Here is an 18,763-nt window from a genome sequence, read left to right as displayed (position 1 = left end):
AAGTGGCCGAACATGGGTAAAATGCCCGGTTTTGGTTCTTTAGGTTGGATTGCTCCCAATTTATGTCAAATCATAATTTTTTGAGAGAGAATTTAAAAATTAACCTGTAGAGTAAGCTTATTGTGCACTTTATTCCCCAGTGTAAGAGGTAGTCGGTGGATTTTTAGATTGAAATTTTTGAGATCTACCTAAGAATCGCCATATGATTAGGGGTGGCAATGGACCCCAACCCGACTTGGGACCCAAGGTATAGACCCAATCCGGGTCCGGGTATGGGTCAAAAAATTAGATCTGATGGGTCGGGTCTGGGTCCAAATCCTCGACCTGAGCACTATTCGGGCCTTGGTCCGGATTTGGTTGGGTCCAGGTCCGGTAATATTTTTTTTGTTTCCAATATATGAAATATATTTAAATATAGCTAAATACATAGATATTTTAATTTGTGGGTCAGGTTCAAGTCCGGGTCCAAATCTTGGACCTAGACACGATTCGAGTCTTGGTCCAAGTCCGAGTGCGGTGACTTCGGGTCCAGTAGGGTCTGGCTTCCGACCTGTTGCTACCCCTACATATGATTATCATTATTATTTTTAAAAAAATGCACTTTGGGCTCTTAAATAGGTTTATCTATGAAGTCCAATATCGGAAAAACCTTTCTTCATTTACTGGATGTTGTTTTTCAAACACATACATAATGTGTTTTATTTTATTTTATTTATTTATTTTGATTGGATTAGGTTGAAGATTTTATATCCCCAAATTTTGGGCTCATAAAAATACTCGTAGGAGGAAATCCCCCCCTCCCCGGCATCTTTTGTCATAGAAAATATGTGGCTAGTTAAACAAGTAACTTGAAAGTAGGTCCCGCCAAGGGGGGTTTAAAGCAAGAAAAATTGTTTCCTGCCCGTTGGACCTCATGACTACAGTCCAAAAGGTATAAAGTCACCCATTTTAAAGATGAATGCAAGTAGATGCTCTTTCGAAAAACAATAGAAACTAACTATCCAAATGCTTTCTTATTAGAACTATTATTTTTAGTTTTTAACATTTACTTATTTTTTCATATTCATGATCTCTGATTGCATGTCCTTCAAAATTAAGTCAAAAAATCCATCTTAAAAATAAATTTATTAATAGGCTCGCATATTCAAGCTTGGCCACATAGAAACCAGGTCCTTAAGGCAATGGAGTCGATGTTAATTCTAAAATTGGGTGATGGTTAACCAAAATCAACATGTAAAGATTAACCTACTTCTAGCTAATTGAGACAGTTAAGTTCGGTGTGAAATTTGGAGTATCGTTTAAACTTAGGTGCCTCCTTGACTATGTGATCTAGCTAGGGGCTCAAATAGTTATTTCTTTCTCAACTAGAGAATAATGCTTATCAACTAGAGAATAATCTTGGGAGGAATGGTTTACATATAATATTTAATCAGTGGGGTGGATTGTCTATCTATTAATTTATGTCAGATAGCTGGATCACTTATTTGGATCAGTCTAAATTGGAGATTAAAGAAAATATTAAAATGAGAAAAAGGCCGTATGATGATTTTTTTATAGTTTAAATTTGAAATCGGGTGGCTGGTGGTGTACCATTGGCCAAGTGGTACACATTTTGTGTCGGACCTGCTTAGAGAGATAAAGAGGGAAAGATCGTTAAAAAATGGGGTATTTTGGTATTAAAAAAAAAAAAATGTACTTACGGGTGGTTAAAAAAAAAAGTATTGAGCTTAAGTTTGGTATAAAAAATATTTAGTTTTTTGTAATAAAGGGGGTATCTATAATTTTACTAAGATAAACAAAAATTCTCGATTTCTGTGACACACCTTTGATGACTAAAAATAATTGTGACCTTGTACCAAATATATGTGGGGTTATAATACATAAATCCCACCATTTTTAACATTGAAATGCACCAAAAAAATAATTAAACATGAACAAAATATAAAAAAGAGTATGATTTTGGCGGAGTAACCAACAAATATGATACTTGGCCTGAACGAGTTTAATTTCCACTAGTTCTCAATCTGGATCAGGCAATTCTTAATCTATATCATAATTTTTGAAATGTTGATTTAAAAGACAAATTTTTAAAATCACAAATAACCCAATCCGCACACGGGGAGTTCTTTTCGAAGAAAGTTCTGAAATCACAAAGGTGTTGGAAATTTCACCCAAATCCTTATCAAAAAAATTTCTTAAAATATTTCACGCTCTTTTTTTTTTTTGGATAATTTAGTGAAGATGATGAGCTACTACCCTTTTTTAAAATCATTAGTGATTTTTTAATGTGTTAGGTGAGAATAAAAGCTTAGACCCTAGTTGGGGCACAAGAGATGCTACCACCCCAACCCCAACCCCAACCCCATTTGCACTCATCACCTTTCAAAAGCAAGGATCAAGCAAATATGTACCAATTTAAAGTAAATTTTTTTATGATGCACATTTCAAAAAACTAACAGTATTTCTTGTTAAATCTTTCCCTTTACAATTAATGCAAAACACGAGATACATTTGATATACAAAACTAAGGAGCTGGTTCCTAGAGTCAAAGGAAAAACTCTACCTTGTATTTCTTTGACCTTTCTGTAGGTGAATTATTTATTTGTCATTGCCTCCTTAGACCTGTCGTCTTTAATAGAAAGTATTTCATATGACCATTTTTTCAAAACCCAATGATTTGGGAAACGGTCAGGATTGAATCAGTTATGGGAAGGTGTCTCCATCGGTCTCCCCCCCCCCCCCCCCCCTCCTTCAAAAAAAAAAACATTTTTAAGTTTTTTGTTTGTTTGTTTTTTTTTTAAAGATTCTATTGTCAATTTGAACCGATCAAGATCCTTTTTTTAAAGCTTAACTTTTATTATTTCTAAACTATTGATTTTGACCGGTTTAAATCAATGATCCAACACATATATTTTTGGTGGATGATCCAATGATCCAACACATATTTTTGGTGGATGATCCAACCTACCAGTTTGCATTTTGAAACACTAGATAAGACCATTTAATTAAGGTCATTGAATATCACAAAGAAAATTGTTTCATGAGGCCAGGACCGCATTTTTACATTTGTGGTCCCCGAGGTATAAAGCATCCATCTTGAAGATGGATGCAAATACTGTTAGGATATGGATATCTCGGGTTCATATTGATATACATCATTATGGATGTATATGTATATTTCTCTTGATAAAGTTAGGTATCTAGAAGATAAAGACCAATTATGGATATATGGGTAGTATATATCTCTTGAAAAGGTTAGGTATCTAGAAGATAGAGACCATTTATGGATGTATGTGTATATATCTCTTGATAAAGTTAAATATCTAAAGATAGACTTAGTTACTTGGTCATCAAGTTTTCATACAATATTTATCTCATGTAATTATGTGATTGTCCTCTATATATAGAAAAAACTTATTTATGTAGACATTTATCCAAAATAGTGAAGATGTAGCCGATTGGGCTTTGGATCTAGGGATGTAAAGCTTCGGCCTCAACTACGTAAATGTTGTGTTCTCTCTTATTCTCTTTCTGCTCTCCATTCAATGTATGTGCATGTATGCTCCCACGAATTTTAATATGTTATCAGATCACTCAACCTTCAGGGTGAGGGTTTTCCCAGTTAAAATCGGTTAGGGTTTTAACAAAGATTTGCATACCACCCCTGAGCTTGAAGACAAGGTGGAGCATGGACTCCTTTTGGATATTAAAATCAACGAGTGTAGAGCACTTCTTTCTTTGGAGGCAGACGCCCGATCCCCTTGTTTGTAAAGAGAGTGGAAATCAAAGCAAGATTACTAACACAAGAGGGTTAATAGCACAGGAGCGACGAATAATCTGAGTCTCCTCAGTTAGAAAGAGAAAGGAGGTAGAGAGAGAAACACAACAATCGAGCTATGTATGACTGGTTCTGTGGGTGTTGGCATAGAATATTCGAGAGAAATACCGATAGTAAATCTCTACGTGTGACTGGTCATGTGTTTGGCCCTAGACAAACATCTGATAATTTAAGGAAACAGTGTAAGTGTGTGCTCAACAAGCTTCAAGATGGGCATCAACTAGTGCCAACATTAACTGATTTTTGGAAGAGATGCGAGAATGCTGGAGGTGAGAGAGGCACAAATATGGATAATAATCCATTGGATTTACGAGCCATCAATCAGTGGGAAGTTCTAGGTGATAAACTCCGAGCACTGAAATTCATTGGAATAGCTCGAAAGCTTGATCATTCAAGGCTTGAAACCTTGAATGATGAATCTAGAGAGGAAAACTGAATGCAGAACTCAATCTATGGACTCGCGTAATGGAGATACTAAAGAGAGAATGGCTGGTGAATTCTTATGTTGATGAGGTTGGGGTTCATGCTAAAGAACCCAATTCAAATAGGGATGCGAAATCTAGAGAGAAAACAAAACGCAAATCTGTTGTTGATGAGGATCAAACCAATGGAAAAGAACACAGTGATGTTGATGATAGGAGCTCAAGGGATAGATTTGGCTATGGCTTCGTTGTGAAGGAGGTCCAGAATACACTTTTTTGCTCTCTAAATGTCTGAATTCTTACGTTGTTAATGCGTGCACGTGTTGGGTGCCGAAAGTCTCTTTGTTTTGGGGTTGTTCTCTAAAAAAAAAAAAAAGTTTCATGTTTGATGATCGAATTTCTCGATCATGGTTGATGATTTTCTGTTATTTGATCTTGTTTGATGATGGAGTTTTTCGTAGCTCCATCTTGTGTGATGATCGTCGAATTTTTTGTTACTTGATCTCGGATTTTCCGAAAAAGAGAGAAAGGAAGATCATTTTCTTTTAGAGAGAGAAAGCCTCTAGAAAGAAAAGAAGCCTTTGAGAGAGAAAAACTCCACAGAAGAAAACCCTAGAGAGAGAAAGTCTCTAGAATAAAGTAGAGAGCCCAAGAAAGGTTATTTCTTGGAAGACCCTAGAGAGAGAAAGTCTCTAGAAGAAAGTAGAGAGCCCAAGAAAGGTTGTTTATGAGAAGACTATGGTAACCTGTGAAATTTATCATGGATTTGATCACTATTCTTTTTCTTTGACAACTTAGTATTTGTTCAAATTGCAGCTGCTTTGTGTCAAAGCATCTTGAGTTTAAGGGGGAGTGTCAGGATATGGATATCTCAGATTCATATTGATATACACCATTATGGGTGTATGGGTATATATTTCTTGATAAGGTTAGGTATCTAGAAGATAGAAACCCATTATAGATGTATGGGTATATATCTCTTGATAATGTCAGGTATCTAGAAGATAAAGACTCATTATGGATGTATGGGTATATATCTTTTGATAAGGTTAGGTATCTAGAAGATAGAGACCCAATTACTTGGTTATCAAGTTATCATATCATATTTATCTCATGTAATTATGTGATTGTTCTCTATATATAGAGGAAACTTATTGATGTAAACATTTATCCAAAATCGTGAAGATGTAGTTGCGAACGTACGGCTTCAGCCTGAACCACGTAAAAGTTGTGTTATCTCTACTTCTCTCTCTATTCTCCATTCAATGTTTGTACATGGATGCTCCCATGAATTATTCTCTATTCTTCTCTCTCTATACATGGATGCTCCCACAAATTCTAACAAATAGGTGGTCCATCTAAAAAGAATTGAAAATAGCAGTCTAAATATTTTCTTGATAGAATTTTTATTAGTTTTCAAATTTTATTTATTTATTCATATTCATGATCTCCATGTTAGAGATTACATGTCCTTAAAAATTAGGTCCAAAATCCATCTCAAAAATAGATTTTTAAGAGGTGACTCATTTCTACACCACCTCATAAAAACCATGTGCATATTACAATTAACTTTAGTCATTGGTAATGAAATTGGACTGCCTGAGTTGTACCATTGACCGAGCTCAGAGTCCAAAGAGTTTTTCATCGTCGTTATAACACACTCCTAGCCACCACTTTTCACATTTGTAGGCTATAGATGATGTGTGAACTTCTCGTGCCAAAGATAAACAATCATGTAATACACAATACTTGAGTTTAAATATAAGATATATTATTTGGTTTGGGTGATGAAAATATTCTCTTATGTGGTCAAGTGTGAGAGTATTTTCACTCTAATTGGTCTCAGTGCATCTTTTGACATCAATTGATAACTAATCGATGTAAAAATATTCATATACTTTACCACATGATAAAAATTTTCTTGTAAAAATGTTTTCTAGAAAAGATTTTCACGTGAACCAAATGTGTCGTTTAATCCTGAATGCTTCCTTAAGAAAATCTGAAAATGAAATACAGAAGCCAAAAGTCTAGCTTTTGTAACAAAGGTTAGAAGCATGGGTTAATAGAAGTAGGCTTGGAAATGGGCCAAGCGGCTTGGCCCTAAAAATTTGGACTTGGGCCACAAAATATGGCCCAACGGCCTTGATAAGGCTAGGGCTAGCTCGGATAAGGCTAGAGGTAGGCCTAAGCAATGGCCTCTTCAATCTAGTCCACGTTAGGCTGGGTTTGAAGCCACCATATAGGGACCCTAGCCAAGGCTGGTGTGCTAGCCCTAGATGGAAGGGTCAGTGACTGCCAAGTTTTTCTCCTGTTACCAACTGTGGATTAATGGAAAGGGTAGCAATCGAGCAGAGGCATAGATGGGGTTGCCCTTGTGGTTGGTTTGACCACATCATGAAAAGCTTAACATCTCTCATTTAAAATTGTAGTAGAAAATGTTGAAAGAAAGACCAATGTGATCTTTTTTTTCTTTTTTTTTCCACCCCCTTTGTTTTGGCAAAATATCACTTACAAGTAGTCTTATTACAGTAACATATACTTCAAACTAAAATCAACAAAACAATAAAACAAAGATCTTGAAACTTGATGCCATTGAAATAACTATGTATTATGCTTGATAATATAAAGATAAGATTGCAAGAAATAAAAGTGAAAATTACCGAATATTATCTCAACTGGGCTTGTTACATCCCATATCGAGTCACCATCATCCAATGGCGCGGGATCGATGATTTAGTTTCAATCTCAACCGGGAAAGCAAGTTTAGGCCAAACTATTTTATATAACCCTTTTAGAACTCATCAAGCCTAAATCTTAACCCCAAGACTTATTTTGGTATATCCCATACTACTCAACCCTTATGATTAATGAGATGAGAGAGATTGAGATAAGCCCTAGGTTTGGGGTGTGCCCCCTCTGTGGGCTATGAGAGAAAAGGGCTAGCGAGAAAAGGGCTAAAGAGGGAGGAAAGAGAGTGGGGCGTGCCCCTTAGAGAGAGAGAGACAAGAGAGAAGAGAGAGATATGTAGAGAACAGAAGAGGGGAGGTCCTCTATTTATAGAACAATCTTAGGTTTAGGGTTTCTCATAGTTTGCTTATTTAGTGAGATTGAACATGGACCGTCGATCAAGGGTAACTTGTGGGGTGAGAGATCTGAGTCATCTATTTTATAGATGGGCCATCAACATTATGAAATATGCATCAACCATTATCACCCTTTCCTAAATCATTTTCCCATCAATAGAAATTAAGTCAAATTAATTCCAATCAAATATTGTGTATTCCATAAAATAGCATTGGCCTACTCATATTTTCCATAAAATCTTTCAAAATATATCAAGTTAATATTTAGACAATATATTTTCATCCACAAGGCAATCTTTGACTACAAGTCAAGATTGACCATTTCCAAAAATCAAGGAGTATCCAAAGAGGGTGGGGCGTGCCACCCATGAGGGAGCTTCATGGGCCCCACCTTCTAGAACATGGTAGGCCCATGTGCACAATGGGCTCCCATGAAAGTTTATTTTATATTTAAAAATTCTAAAATAACTTTTAAAATATTGTTTGAATATGTAAACAATTGTAAAATCAATAGATTTAATTTTATAAAAAAATATCTAGAGGTTTATAGAAATTCAAATAATAACTTCAAGATAATATTTATCATAAAACAAATATAATCAAATTAATATGATGAGAAAATGATCCATATGGCTTAGGAATAATCATGGGGCACTCCAGCTTCAAATGTGGACTACAAACAACACTTGCTCTATCAGACCGATCTAGTGGTTCTCATGACCCACAGTCCAAGCAGGAGCTCATTAGGGGGTCACCAAAGTCTGGTCGATGAGCCAAGGGATCACAATCTCAGTCTGTAGATTACAGCTCCTCCCCTAGAGATGAGTCAATGTCACCTAGACTTGATGCGACTACAACTCCGATGGTACAAAGGGATATCTCTCACACATGTATATGTTTCACCTTGAAGGTGGTTTGGTTTCCCGAAACGGTCTATCAATATGCATGCTGTGTGATAGTACAAGGATGAGGCTTTGGCCCTCGTCTCTGTAGGCCACCATTACACACAAGGGTCACACAGTCCCTCGACTCACGCATCCGGACATACTCCGACCTCATCAAGGGATGACCCATTAGAACCCTTATCAGTTTATACTCTATGCCCGGGAAACATGGATTTTTCCAACCGACTGGCTTAGATCGTTAAGCACATATCGGTATCTGCAAACACTATTTACATAGTATGATCCACGACGGACCACACTCCCACTGAGTTTATGTTCCACTGTATCAAATGTTTTTATTACAATCACTCGTAAGGCCTTTAATGGCCACATAAACCCAATAAATGTGAGCATACATAGTACAATGTGCCAAGCGTATGAATTCAAATTTTTATCAAGAATATTTTTCTAATAACTTTGATTAAATAAACGACATATCCTCATTTCACATGTTTGCTACATGCATTTATACATCTTTACAATAAAATACAACAAGAAAGAAAAGCAAATATCATGATACCAGCAAAAAACAAAAACCAAACAACAAAACATATTTTGTCAAAGTTGTATAGGATTATCTACTAGAACTAGTTATACCCAACATTGCATGTCCTTTTATCGATGTCGCACCTTGACTTAAGCAAAATAATTTTTTTTTTTTGAAATTCTTTGTGGGGAACCTCAAAACATCTCAAAAACCTAATGGGACATGATTATTATATAGAGGAAAACTCTATTATTTTTATTTCAAGGTTTTTATTTTTCTAGAATTAGAAACATAAAACAAAACATTGAAAAAGGGGTGCGGTTTGTATAGAGCAGAGACTCTAAATAATCAAAGTAAAGCACCCCTTCTAATAGTGTCGATAAATGTGGTTTTGGATGTATTTGGTTACTGAAATTGGTAGATCTAAGGTTTTTTGACCTAGATCTAAGATTCCAAAGGCATGAAAAAAAACTCGTGATTTTTAGGTAGGGTCTATCTAGGTTTTATTGGGATTGAAGGAGGTTTTATTAAGTTTTCTAAGGTTTTGGGGATCTTCTAAGGTAAAATCCGAATTTTAGGATTTTGATATTTTTAGAGATTTTTTAAGATTTTTTGTAATTTTTTAGGAATTTCCCAAGGCCTTTTTCTAATTTGGCATTTTTCCTATGTTTTCCTAATTTCAGAATTTTCTCCTATCTTCTCCTATTTTCTAAGGATTTTCTCTTGTTTTTTTGAGAGGTTTGAGAGGGGGTATTTATAGGTTTGAGTTAGGGTCAGGGTTGAAAATGTTCAACCTAATCTCTAGTTTAATTAGGATTAATTTATGAATTTTTTGTTTCTTTTTGTGGATTTTTTTTTAGAATTTTCCGAATTTATCCCATTTAAAACATGTTTAATGTATCATTGGGCCACAACTTGGCCCAACAGGCCGTGCGACGTGGCCCACGACACTGTGTGGAGCGTCGGGCGTCCTGGTATGCCATGCTACATGTCGTGCGGGTTGCCCATGCCCGGTTCTAAGGGTATTTTGGTAAATCTGACCCATGAAACTCCCTGGGCTTGTATCTTTGATCCGTAGGTCCGATTCAGGTAATTATTAAACTGTTGGAAAACTCTTAGGGTCTACTATGCCTTGGGATAGATTTTAGGCAGGTCTAAGACAAATCTACTGGGTCTAGGTTACTGAGAGTTTATTAGGGTTTATATGGTCATTTGATTCAAAATCAAAGTTTTTAAGAATTCTTTTAGCCAGAATTTCAAATGGGGTGTTTACAACATGAAGAGTTGGATTTGAGCATGGTAGATAATTGTCGACATCCCCTTGTATAGTCAGGTATGCATGCATATGCGCCCCCCTTAATATTGATGGTTCCTTATTCCTCTGTAAATTTTATTTTATTGAAAATGTAATAAACAGTCAAGACCCAAATCAAAGGTTTTCGGACCCAAGTCAAAGGTCTATAACAATGATTAAGAGTTCATCAAACTCCTCGCGATCATATATAGAAACCCTTGTATTTGTATTATATGAAATTCAAACGGTGAATTTGTTCATTGTGTGCCTCTTTGGTTATTTTTTGTAATCTTGGAGTCATAGTCACATAATCGTCGCCTACACATTTTTGGGGAAATAATGTGTCATCCACCTGATGTTTAACAAAATGTATGGTCTAGATTACGCAAGAAGAAAGGAATATAGTTGTAGGCAGTGATTTAAAAAATAGATCGGTGCCCCGGATCGGGCACTTCAAAAACCCATACGGATCGGTGCATCGATGATTCGTATATGGAATCGACCGACTCGGTAGGATTAAGCTCTAAAAAAATCCAAAAAAATTATTGAAATTATTTACAAATGTTGTCTTTGAGGAATCCAATAAGAAATGAGGGTACTCCATTGTTAACTTTCACTTATTTCATCAATTGTTTTTTCTTTGTGTAAACTTATGTTAACAATTAAATTTACATCACACATAAGAAAAATTATATAATTATCATGGATAAAATATATAATCATACATGGACTACTATAAAAAGTAGATTTAATCGATAAAAAATTGTCATCAAAATCTCAAATTGGCGGAAAGCCCTAATCCCCTAAAAATACCCAAATTATTACAAACAAACTAACTATAATCCAAATTTATTACAATCTAATTAACTATAATGTTATATGCTGAAATTAAAATTGTTGATTTAAATTTTATTATATAAATAATAACAAATCTAAATTATTTTGTAATACCATCTAATTTAAAATGTATTATTGAGAACTGTAAGAAATATAATAAATTACATGATTTACAATGCAAAAATTAATAAAAAAAAAAAAAATTGGTTACAAATTATTAGAATGCATACCAATTTTCGAAATAACACTTTAATTTTTTAGATTTCTAGAACAAATTTAGTAAACGATATTGTTAATAGAAAGAGAGAGATTTCAAATGGAATAAATTTTTTTTTTAAAAAGAATTTTTTAGATTTATAGAATAAATTTAGTAAAAAATATTGTTAATAGAAATAGAGAGATTTCAAAAAAAATAATTTTTTTTTAAAAAATTTCTTTTCAGCTTATTTTTATTATCAACTAAAATAAAATAAAATTTGTTTAGGCAAAATCAAACTTGAGACAGAATCTAACTTGAGACATGAAGGCTTAACGTGGAAGAGATAACCACTGCACCACATCAACGCAAGTGTAATTGTGTTTTACATTAATAATACTTATCTAAATTCCGTCATCATTTAATGCATCGTGAGAATTATCCCACATCCAACAACGAGCTTTAGTTTGGCTTTTATAAATTGCTTTGTAAGTTCCTTAAGATTTGCGTGTGTGTGCCATCCACCCGTGCCTAGTGGGTGACGGTAGTCTTCCACGTGTGAGCCATGGAAAATCGATATTTTGCCACATGTTAACTCGTTATGTGTCACGCCCTAAGAATTTACAATACAGATATGCCTGAGATGTGACAGTCAAAACATATATACATCTATTGATAGGACAAGTTTACAGTGGCGCGAGATTTTACAAAATAACAAAAGAAAGCTTAAGAACAAAACTACAGTTATCCTGAAAAAAAATGTTTACCAGAGTTTGATGAGTTTGGCTACACAGTAAGTGATTATCATAATCCTAAAAATAATCATGGTTGAAAGATATCAATATTTCCAAAAAGGAGATCTATTAATAGAAATGCATTAACAGTTTCACTTTCAAAAATGCATAATTAAATATAATCTGAATAATTGAAATGCATATAACATTTTAATGACAATGCATAATTCAAAGGATTTCACAAAATACCCTACTAACGTCCCAAGTAGGTCACTTATATACCCCATCAGCGTTCTGATGGGTCCACTTAATCCCAATCGGCGTCCCAAATAGGTCCACTTAATCCCTGCAGGTCCACTTATACCTCACTGGCGTACCTGATGAGTCCACTTAATCCCTACCGGCGTCCCGGATAGGTCCACTTATACCTCACTGGCGAACTCGATGAGTCCACTTGCATACTTAAAATATTTCTAAATCTCTTTAAACATTCGAAAGCAGCAATATCATGTACTCAACATATCATTGAAATCATTAATATGATTTTCACTGAAACCATTAATAACAGTCACTTTCAATAACATTTCAAAAATAACCAATCAAATATTTTGGGCTCAAATTTATAAAGGTAGCAGTTCGTAAAGACATTCTAGCATAATTGCCAATTTAATATGTATAGAAAAACTTTTATAGAATTTCAAGAATACGGAATTATCACAATTTATGAGATGTCAATTCAAAAATAAATATTTCATAGACAATGCTATAATCAATTACAAAAATATCAGTTTTCAGATAATAAGGCAGTCATTTGCACATGAAATTTACCATGTCTAAATATTAAAAAACAGTAGAAAGAAATCTCACAATTTTAGTAAAAGCAGAAATATCACATTTATTTCTAATAATTTTACAGTATCTAAAATTTTCTAACAATAGACAAGAAAAATGAATAAATTTATTTTTAAGAATTTACAACATTTAGAATTTCTAACATAGATAAAATATCACAATTTTCTTAAAAAGATTATTTTTCAAAATAATGATGTATCTTACGCATAAAATTTATCACGCCTAAAATTCATGATAATAAGCAAAAATAATTATTTCATTTCATTTTTAAAAAGAACGGATTATTTTTCAAGATAATGAAATCACTAACCTAAAATATTTGAGAGGGAGCTTCCGATAAAAATTCGGCTAGAGAGAGGAACTCACAGTGTTTCGAATAGAAAGAGAAAGATCTCAAAATTTTCTAGGGTGGAAGTCCTCATCTCGCGTATTTAAACTCTTACGATGCCTTATTATAATATTTTATTAAGTTACACCTCATACACGATGTGTAACGTTTATATTAAACGTAAAAGCTTTAAGTCCACGCAACCAAGGGACGTGTTAAAGGCAAGGTAAAAGGTTAACAAAAGTGGTGATGGTCCGTAAGGACCATCATACTTATAAGGACCATCACTTAAAAAAGTTTCTTTTCTCTCTTTTTTTTTTTTTTTTTTTTGAAATTTTAGGATTATTACATTCTTCCCCCCTTGAAAAAATTTAGTCCTCTAAATTTGTGTACCTGATTACTGAAAAAGATAAGGATATTTTGCAATGATACCAAAATTGTCACACCATAAAAATTTACAATACAGATATTCCTGAGAAGTGATAGTCAAAACATATATACATCTCTTGATAGGATAAATTTACAGTGGCGCGAGATTTTACAAAGTAACAAAAGAAAGCTTAAGCATAACTACAATATCTTCTAAAGTTGATCTTGACGAGCACTCAAATGAAACCGTAGTTATCCTGAAAAAAATGTTTACCATAGTTTGATGAGTTTGGTTACTCAGTAAGTGATCATCATAATCCTAAAAATAATCATGGTTGAAAGATATCAATATTTTCAAAAAAGAGATCTATTAACAGAAATGCATTAATAATTTCACTTTAAAAAATGTATAATTAAATATAATCCGAATAATTGAAATGCATATAACATTTTAACGGTAGTGCGTAATTCAAAGGATTTCACAAAATACCCTACTGGCGTCCCAAGTAGGTCACTTATATACTCTATCAGCATCCTGATGGGTCCACTTAATCCCTATCGGCGTCCCAGATAGGTTCACTTAATCCCTGCATGTCCACTTATACCTCACCGGCGTACCGAATGAGTCCACTTAATCCCTACCAGCGTCCCGGATAGGTCCACTTATACCTCACCGACGAACCGGATGAGTCCACTTGCATACTTAAAATATTTCTAAATCTCCTTAAACATTCGAAAGCAGCAATATCATGTACTCAACATATCATTGAAATCATTAATATGAATTTCACTGAAGCCATTAATAACAGTCACTTTCAATAACATTTAAAAAATAACCAATCAAATATTTTGGGCTCAAATTTAGAAAGGTAGCAATTCGTAAAGACATTCTAGCATAATTGCCAATTTAATATATATAGAAAAGCTCTTATAGAATTTCAAGAATACGGAATTATCAAAATTTATGAGATGTCAATTCACAAATAAATATTTCACAGACAATGTTATAATCAATTACAAAAATATCAGTTTTCAGATAATAAGGCAATCATTTGCACATGAAATTTACAATGTCTAAATATTCAAAAACAGTAGAAAGAAATCTCACAATTTTACTAAAAGCATAAATATGACATTTATTTCTAATAATTTTACAGTATCTAAAATTTTTTAACAATAGACAAGAAAAATAAATAAATTTATTTTTAAGAATTTACAACATTTAGAATTTCTAACATAGATAAAATATCACAATTTTATTAAAAAGATTATTTTTCAAAATAATGAGGTAGCTTGCGCATAAAATTTATTGCGCCTAAAATTCGTGATAATAAGCAGAAATAATTATTTCATTTCATTGTTAAAAAGAATAGATTATTTTTCAAGATAATGAAGTCACTTACCTAAAATATTTGAGAGGGAGCTTCTGATAAAAATTCGGCTAAAGAGAGAAGCTCACAGTGTTTCGACTAAAGAGAGAAAGATTTCAAAATTTTCTAGGGAGGGAGTCCTCGCCTCTCGTATTTAAACTCTAACGACGCCTTATTATAATATTTTATTAAGTTACACCTACCTCATACACGAGGTGTAACGTTTATATTAAATGTAAAAGCTTCAAGTCCCACGAAACCAAGGGATTGTTAAAGGGAAGGTAAAAGGTTAACAAAAGTGGTGGTGGTCCTTAAGGACCATCATACTTATATAGACCATCACTTATAAAAGTTTATTTTCTCTCATTTTTTTTTTTTTTTTTAATTTATTTTTAGGATTATTACATTCTTCCCCCGTTAAAAAAATTTAGTCCTCTAAATTTGTGTACCTGATTACTGAAAAAGATAGGGATATTTTACTCTGATAACAAAATTGTCACACCCTAAAAATTTACAATACAGATATTCCTGAGATTTGACAGTCAAAACATATATATATCTCTTGATAGGACAAATTTACAGTGGTGCGAGATGTTACAAAGTAACAAAAAAAAGCTTAAGCACAACTACAATATCTTCCAAAGTTGATCCTGACGAGCACTCAAAATGAAACCGCAGTTATCCTGAAAAAAATGTTTACCAAAGTTTGATGAGTTTGGCTTCTTAGTAAGTGATCATCATAATCCTAAAAATAATCATGGTTGAAAGATATCAATATTTCCAAAAAGGAGATCTATTAACAGAAATACATTAACAATTTCACTTTAAAAAATGCATAATTAAGTATAATCCGAATAATTGAAATGCATATAACATTTTAACGGCAGTGCATAATTCAAAAGATTTCACAAAATACCCTACTGGCATCCCAAGTAGGTCACTTATATACCCTATTAGCATCCTGATGTGTCCACTTAATCCCTATCGGCATCCCAAATAGGTCCACTTTATCCCTGCAGGTCCACTTATACCTCACCGGCACACCGGATGAGTCCACTTAATCCATACTGACGTCCCGGATAGGTCCACTTATACCTCACCGACGAACCGGATGAGTCCACTTGCATACTTAAAATATTTCTAAATCTCTTTAAACATTCGAAAGTAGCAATATCATGTACTCAACATATCACTGAAATCATTAATATAAATTTCACTGAAACCATTAATAATAGTCACTTTCAATAACATTGCAAAAATAACCAATTAAATATTTTGGGCTCAAATTTAGAAAGGTAGCAGTTCGTAAAGACATTCTAGCATAATTGCCAATTTAATATATATAGAAAAACTCTTATAGAATTTCAAGAATACAAAATTATCACAATTTATGAGATGTCAATTCACAAATAAATATTTCACAGATAATGCTATAATCAATTACAAAAATATCAGTTTTCAGATAATAAGGCAGTCATTTGCACATGAAATTTACAATGTCTAAATATTAAAAAACAGTAGAAAGAAATCTCACACTTTTACTTATAGCAGAAATATCACATTTATTTATAATAAATTTATAGTATCTAAAATTTTCTAACAATAGACAAGAAAAATAAATAAATTTATTTTTAAGAATTTACAGCATTTAGAATTTCTAACATAGATAAAATATCACAACTTTCTTAAAAAGATTATTTTTCAAAATAATGAGGTAGTTTGCGTATAAAATTTATTGCGCCTAAAATTCATGATAATAAACAGAAATAATTATTTCATGTCATCTTAAAAAGAACGGATTATTTTTCAAGATAATGAAGTCACTTTCCTAAAATATTTGAGAGGGAACTTCCGAAAAAAATTCAACTAGAGAGAGGAGCTCACAGTGTTTCGATTAGAGAGAGAAAGATCTCAAAACTTTCTACGGTGGGAGTCCTCGCTTTTCGTATTTAAACTCTTACGACGCCTTATTATAATATTTTATTAAGTTACACATCATGCACTAGGTGTAACATTTATATTCAACGTAAAAGCTTCAAGTCCCACGCAACCAAGGGATGTGTTAAAGGCAAGGTAAAAGGTTAACAAAAGTGGTGATGGTCCCTAAGGACCATCATACTTATATGGACCATCACTTATAAAAGTTTATTTCCTCTCATTTTTTTATTTTTATTTTTTATTTGAAATTTTAGGATTATTACATTATGTGACTCACATCATACGGGCGACTTTCACCTGTGTATGACGATGTCATACAAGCGATTCAGTTATGTGACTCACATCATACGGGCGACTTTCACATGTATATGATGACATCATACAAGCGATTCACCATGCAGAACTCGTTATGTGATGTCATACGGGCGACTTTAACCCATGTATGATGTCATACAAGCAACTCACTGTGCAAAACCGGCTGATTCGTTCTAGAACCGGGCGGTTCTCGATTTTACACTGGAATCGGCATGGAAATACGGATGACTTTCACCCGTGTATGATGTCATACAAGCGATTTACTGTGAAGAACCGGCCGATTCGTTCTAGAACTGGGCGGTTCACGGTTTTACACTGAAATCGGCACGAGGTAACCGATTCCGGTGCCAACTCGGGCGAGTCCGTTGCAACTCGCTGATTTTTAAATAACTGGTTGAAGGTCATCACATAATAGATGGTTGAGAGTATGTATGACTATCCCAATTTTATTTTTTATATATTAGATTGAGATGATATCCATACTTCTCACCCTCATGCATCGCTAAAAAGTATAAGAACTATTTGAAAATAATATGACCAAAAACACCCCTCAAACTTTAATGGTTATTTTAGTCTTTTTTCTATATATATATATATATATATATATATATATATAGGAAAAGTCTTCTTAACGCCTATAGGCAAAAATGAATAGTGATCTCACCTACCCTCATCACCGTCTAAGTTTCATCGCGCGGTCACGATTGTCTGGTAGTGTTTTATTTTTTATTTTTTATTATAAATCGGAATGAGCTAAAATTTAGAGAGTATATACATCTTACTGAGGTGCATCTAATAAAAATATAAAAAATTATTCGTGAAAAAAAAGTGACCAAAATATCCCCAAAAATTTTCAGGGGTATTTTGGTCAATTGGTTTCATGTAAAATATTTTTTTTATATATTTTCAAAGATTCCCTTATTATTGATGAATATACGCTCAAAATTTCAGATCATTCCGAATTGTATAAAAAAAATGAAAAATAAAATACTCCCGGATAATCGTGACCGCGTGATGAACTTTAGAAGGTGATGGGGGCAGGCAAAATCACTGTTCATTTTTGCCTATAGGCGTTACGTAGTGTAAATTAAAAAAGATAATTTATATGAAATAAATTGACCAAAATACCCTTGAAAAGTTTCAGGGGTATTTTAGTCAATTATTTTTATCAAATTATTTTTTTATATTTTTATTAGGTGCGCTTCACTAAGATGTATATACGCTTCAAATTTCAGTTCATTCCGATTATTAAAAAATATTGAAAAATAAAAACACTACTTGACAATCGTGACTGTGCGATGAACTTTAGACGGTGATTAGGGTAGACGAAATCATTGTTCATTTTCACCTATAGGCATTGAGAAGACTTTTCCTATATATATATATATATATATACTACATGTCCGAATGAGGTGGACACACACTTCAAATTTCATCTCAATCTAATGTTGAGAAAAAATAAAAATAGGTGAATATAAGGCCAGCATTTTCAAAGTTACCAAGTAGTCCACATTTTAGGTCAACTATAAGGCTATCATCTCAACGACATGAACTTGATCGATGATTTTGATAACATGTCTAAGTATTTAAACTTCATCTTTTTTTATTTACATGATAATGAGCTGAAATTTGGAGCGCCCATTATTCCGGCCCTCATACACTTCAGTAATTTAAGAAAAGTTAAATGATCAAAGTACTCTTGAAACCTTGAGTGGGATTTTTTTAATATACCGAAATCATTTTTTATATCCATTAA

Source organism: Amborella trichopoda, chromosome 10 (assembly GCF_054954075.1).
Source record: "Amborella trichopoda isolate Santa Cruz 75 chromosome 10, AtrichopodaSantaCruz75HAP2 v2.0, whole genome shotgun sequence".
Taxonomy (NCBI): Eukaryota; Viridiplantae; Streptophyta; class Magnoliopsida; order Amborellales; family Amborellaceae; genus Amborella; species Amborella trichopoda.
The sequence above is the reverse complement of the archived record's forward strand: the minus strand, read 5'-3'. Positions refer to the sequence as shown.